At 48.6% G+C, this 6,000-nt stretch overlaps 1 pseudogene; it reads right to left on the reverse strand.

Moving 5' to 3' along the window:
- Window positions 1–3,035: 3,035 nt before the first annotated feature.
- On the reverse strand, window positions 3,036–3,508 carry LOC127195902 (40S ribosomal protein S17-like; annotated as a pseudogene).
- Window positions 3,509–6,000: the final 2,492 nt, after the last annotated feature.

Genomic DNA, 6,000 nt, shown 5'->3' on the forward strand with positions numbered 1-6,000 from the left:
CTGTTATATGGCACTGTGAGTGAAATAAACCCTTTCTTTCCTCCCTGAGTTGCTTTTGACCATGGCGTTTCATCACAAAAATAGTAACCCTAACTAAGACAAATTGGTACCAGGATTGTGGGGTATTGCTGTGACAGACAGGACCATGTTGTTTTGGAGAGGATTGTGGAAGGACTTTGGAACTTTGGGCTGGAAAAACCACTGAGTGTTCAAACTTTAGTGAGCTGTTCTGTGGGAGCTTGGAAGGTAAGAATGTTGAGGGCAGTGTAAATGATGGAGGTCTGGCTTGGGAAGTTCCGGAGGGATGCTTGAGAGCCGCTTAGAGACCATCAGGGCTGTCTGCTATTTTGAGTTAAGAATCTGTGCTTCTGGGGCTGGAGAGATGGCTCAGCAGTTAAGGGCACTGTCTGCTCTTCTGGAGGTCCTGAGTTCAATTCCCAGCACCCACATGGTGGCTCACAGCCATCTAGAATGAGATCAGTGCCTTCTTCCAGCAGGCAGGCACGCATGCAGGCAGAACATTGTATACTAAATAAGTAAATAAATTGCTTAAAAAAAAAAAAAAAAGAATCTGTGCTTCTGGGGGCTGGAGAGATGTCTCAGTGGTTAAGAGCACCACCTGCTCTTCCAGAGGTCCTGAGCTCAATTCCCAGCAATCACATGGTGGCTCACAACCATCCATAATGTGATCTGATGCCCTCTTTGGCAGATAAAGCACTTATATACAAATAAAGTTTTTTTTTTTTAAAAAGAGCATCATATTGGGGTTGGGGGTTTAGCTTAGTGGTAAGAGCACTTGCTATGCAAGGCTCTGGGTTCGGTCCTCAGCTCTGGAAAAAAAAAGAAGAAGATGACTATGTGGTTCTGGTCAGCTGGGACTGAAGAATCAGCTGCAGTTAACACGAATGCAGAACCTCTCAAGTAAAGCCTTTGCTTTGCTGGGACAATCGATGCTAGTTAGCCAGAGCTAAGAAAGTGTGGGTGAGAGCGGGGCATGGTGGCACATGCCTTTAATCCCAGCACTTGGGAGGCAGAGGCAGGCGGTTCTCTGTGAAATCTTCTGGGAAGTACTTCCTCAGTGTCAGCACACAGAAGCTGCGTTCAGAAGGTAGTCAAGGCTGTACTGGTAGCCGTTAGAGCTACCTGTTGTACTGGGTACTGTAAAAGTCATGCTGGTGGTACTGGTTTTGAGGGCATAAATGAGTCATGGAGAACGGCTGAGGCTTGGCACTGTGTGGCAGGGGTGGAGGCCCTGAAGAGTGCCCAGGAGAGGTTGTACTGGCTGGTTTTGTGTGCCAACTTGACGCAAGCTAGAATCCTCAGAGAGAAAGGCATCTCAGTTGAGGAAATGCCGCCATGAGATCCAGCTGCAAGGCATTTTCTCAATTAGTGATCAATGGGGGAGGGCCCTACCCATTAGGAATGGTGCCATCCCTGGGCTGGTGGTCCTTGGTTCTATAAGAAAGCAGGCTGAGCAAGCCAGAGGGAGCAAGCCGGTAAGCGGCACCTGCTCCATGGCCACTTGGTAGACCAGGCTGGCCTTGAACTCACAGAGATCCACCTGCCTCTGCCTCTGCCTCTCAGAGTGCTGGGATTACAGGTGTGAGCCACCATACCAGGCTTAAGATGGAAACTTTTAAAACTTGGAATGTTTATATTATAATGTTGATATTCATGTGTGATCTTAGGGAAGAACAGGAATCAAGGTTATGGCTTAATGATGTTTTGTGTGTGAAGTTAACAAGGAGTCAGTTGTGCTGGCTACTTTTATGTCAACTTCACACAGCTAGAGTTATCTGAGAGGAAGGAACTTCCATTGGGAAAATTTCTTCATAAGACCAGGCTGAAAGGCATTTTCTTAATTAGTCATTGATGGGGAGGCTCAGCCCGTTGTGGATGGGGCCATCTGGCCTAGTGGTCCTAGGGTCTATAAGAAAGCAGGCTGAGCAAGCCATAAAGAGCAAGCCAGTAAGCAGCACCCCTCAATGGCCTCTGCGTCAGCTCCTGCCTCCAGGTTCCTGCCGTGTGTAAGTTCCTGTCCTGACCTCCTTTGATGATGAGCAGTGATAGGGAACTGTGAGCGGCGGGCGTAAACCCTTCCTTTCCCAACTGCCACCTGCTGCAAATAGAAGTTTCTCTGACCAAAGTTGAGAACAGTGCTTGCCGGCGAGTTTAAACTTAAGTATTTAGAAGGCAGTTTGACAACAAGTCTGTTTAACAAAGCAACCATAGTATGTATGTTACCTGTTGGGCCTGTAACTGGGCAAAACCAATGATGGCTTTTCTCCCCTGGGGGCCTGCACAGACCTTGGAGTGCTGTAAAATCCAGCCCTTCCTCTAGGGAGGGAGTTTTCAGGGCAGTTCCAGCTTGATTTCTCCATGTTCTGCAGTCAATGTGTGTTGTCTTCTGCAATGGCGTCTTACCATCTGGTTCCAGTGGGCAGCCAAGAGCAATGGTAACAGCTTGTGCTGTTTTGAGGGCCTCTGGGGTCTCCATTACCAACATCTTGTAGGGCAGTAGCCCAGACTTGACACTGACTATTTTGTTTAATGATCCGTGTCTTCTGGGGAAAGCATTGCCCACCCATACATAGCACCTGTGTTCAAACTTTTTTAAAATTATATTTTCAAATGAGCTTACAAAGTAGTGGGTTTCCATAAGGGTTTTCCACACATATTTAGTTTTGGTTTAGCCTACTTCACCCCCCCCTCCTCCTCTGGTTGAGATACCAATAGACGAAGAAGAAACCCCAAGGCTGCTTATAAACATAGGGTGTGGGCTGCTGTGAGTGTGGCCAGAAAACCCAGGCCTGGAGACAGTTTGCTTTTCTGTTGCTGTGATAAAACACTGAACAAGAGCAATTTGGGGAAGAAATAGTTTATATTATTAATTATAGCCCATTATCAGGGAAAGTCAGGGCATAAACTCAAGGCAGGAACCATGAAGGAATGATGTCTATTGGCTTGATCCCTATGGCTTGCTCAGCTTGCTTTTGTTGTTGTTTTCAGGCTTATTGCAAATATGACAGAACAGATTATATGGCTCCATGTGGTGTTTTGAAATTCATCTTGTCTGTAGGCTAAGTGACCTGCAGGTTGGAGAGACTGCCAAAGTCCCGAAGCTTCAGCGTTTCCTTGGTATCAGGATCTACCTCAGTCATCTCCTGGTCTAGGGTCTAGGGCTGAGACCTCAGGAACATACTTATCTATTCTCTCTCTCTCTCTCTCTCTGTCTCTCTCTCTCTCTCTCTCTCTCTTCTTCTTCTTCTCCTTCTTCTTCTTCTTCCTGCAACTTGATAGCGATACCTCTCACAGGACCTCTCTGAATCTGCTTCCTCAGATGTGTGACAGAGCCGGCTGTCTTGTTGCGGAGTTTCTTGCTGGGAATAATGGCAATCTCCTCACACACGCACTTGTTGGTGTGGAAGTCATTACTCAGACCCATGTAGTATTTCTCCATAATGATCTGGGCCACCTTCTTCACAGTCTTGGTGCCAGTGCAGCCCATGTTGGCAGGTCTTGGTAAAAGAGTCAGCTTGCTTTCTTAATACAGCTGAGGACCATCTGCCTAGAGGTGCATGGGGCCCCTCAACATTAACCATGAAAAAAGCCCCACAGACTTGCCCACAGACCAATCCAAAGGAGGCTATTCCTCAACTGAGGGCCCCTCTTTCAGGTGATTCTAGTTTGCGTCAAAAGGACAAAACAAAACAAAAACCACACAGCCCTTTCTGCACCTGAGGAGACAGTGTTCCAAGGTAGATTGCCCCAATATAGGCTCCCACCCCTGCCAGCCACTCCTGTGTCCAGCTGCCCACTGCATGAGAAGGCAAGCTAGGTTCAGCATTTTCAGCCAGCACACAGGAACAGACTGCCCCCCCCCCCCATCACCAGTGGCAACAGGGAGGAAGCTGCCTTAGCATGCTTTATGGTGGATCTCATGGCGCCTGAAACAGGCTACAAGTTCTGCCCACATGTGGCCGGCCCCTATTGGTTCTTAGCTACCTTAATCTCGGTATTTTCAGAGCTATAGCACTCCAGCAAAGATATCCCCTGTTGTGGGGTGCCCTTAATGAATGCTGTGTGGTGGAATTTCCATAATGTATTAATGTGGGAGAGGGTCCACATGGAGGCTTCTGTAAACCTGGACCTGTGACTAGTTGCTCAAGCCTGCTGGAGTTTAGTAGGGGAGGGAAAAAAAAAATTTTAAAAGAATAGAGGATGGGTATGCACCAGGAGCCATATTTAACTCAGGACCATCCGTCTTTCAGGCTCAACACAGAGTAAAGAACCAATAACTTGAAACCTATGCGAAACAATGTATCACAGTATCTCTGGGAGTCCTGTGTCTGCAGGTGTTCAGCATTACAGCCAATGCGGATCCTCTCTGCTGGGTGGACCAGGGTGGTGATGGATGAACCTCAGAACGGCTGAGGTATGCTGGAGCAACTGGCAGGACCCTTCTCCAGGGAGACCTGATGCTACCTCCAAACCCTCAAGCTGTTCTGGAAAAGGTGAGCCTGGCTCATTGGCTAAGCTCTGGGATTTGGAAAGTGGTGCTGTTGCTTGTGTCCTGTAAGCCCTCTGTGTGTTAGGGCTTGGTACAGTTTCTCAGACCATCTTTCTGTGAGGAGAGGCAAGGAGGAGGCTGCTTTGGACTCAAGGAAGGAAAGCACTTACTGGACACCCGCCATCAGGGAGGCAGGGGAAGGCTTTGGGGCAGGCTGAGCTGCCTAGGGTAAGGTTGGATGCTTGGCAGCTTGCTGGGTCCTCAAGGAGGCTCTGGAAGGTTCTTTTGGCCCGAGTACGGCAGGAGCGGCTGGAGCAGCTGGAGCTCTCTGAGGCCCCAGCCTCCCCCTCTTCACTGCCCACCTTCAGGAAGCTCAGGGTTCTGTCTTAATGCCTTTTCAATAAAGCCTTGGAGACAACAAGCCCCATTTCCTGAGCCGAGCTGAACGGTTATTTTACACTTCATCTAATTGATTAAAATGACTCTTCTGAATTAACTGGCCTTTCCAGAGCTGAGCGGGGGAGTGAAATCCAGAGACCAAGCCGGCTTGCCAGCCTGGGTACTGGCTTTTGTGAAGGGTGACCCCTCTGGTCCCCGCTATGTACAAAGCTGCTCCCTCACCTCCCGCCCTCAGTGTCCTGATACTTTTCAAACTCAGGTGAGGCCACTTACCTGCCCCATAGCCAGCATTGGTGTCCTCTTGCAAAAGCTAAGGGCATCTTTGTGGCATATTGCCCCTTAGAAATGGGAGGCCAGGGATGACACAACTGCTGGCCACTCCCTGCAAACCTCGAGCCTGTTGGTATGCGTCTGTCATACGCTTGCCTTGAATCTGTCACACTACTCCAAAGGACAATCAATGAGGCCTGGTAGTGGCATAGTCAGGAGGTGGCCAAGTTGGGGCTGAGGCCAATCTGTTGGTAGGAAGCCAATGTCCTGTTCACTCTCACATGCCTGCCCTGAAAACACTGTCACAGGAACACTTGGGGTTTTTTGTTTGTTTGGTTGGTTTTTTAAAGATTTATTTATTATTATGTATACAGTGTTCTGCCTGCATGTACACCTGTAGGCCAGAAGAGGGCATCCCATCACATTACAGATGGTTGTGAACCACCATGTGGTTGCTGGCAATTGATTGAACTCAGGACCTTTGGAAGAGCAGGTTGTGCTCTCAACCACTGAGCCATCTCTCCAACCCCACAGGAGCACTTCTATGCTGTCCCTTTATTTCCTGGCCCTGAGATAGTCATAGCATCATTGCAACTGGGTTTCAGGACTCTCCAGGTGAGACCTTGTTCAGAATGACACCTGAATCAGCAGGTCTCATGAACTTGCTGGAGGTGATGTCAACATGACACGAACTGTCTAATACCCACACGTGACACCTATCAAGAGATCTGTCATGATGTGTGCATGGTGGCATATGCCTGTAGTCCCAGCATTTGCGGGATGGAAGCAGAAGGCCAACCTCAGTTATGTAGCAAGTTTAG

The sequence above is a fragment of the Acomys russatus genome, chromosome 1 (genome assembly GCF_903995435.1).
Source record: "Acomys russatus chromosome 1, mAcoRus1.1, whole genome shotgun sequence".
Taxonomy (NCBI): domain Eukaryota; kingdom Metazoa; phylum Chordata; class Mammalia; order Rodentia; family Muridae; genus Acomys; species Acomys russatus.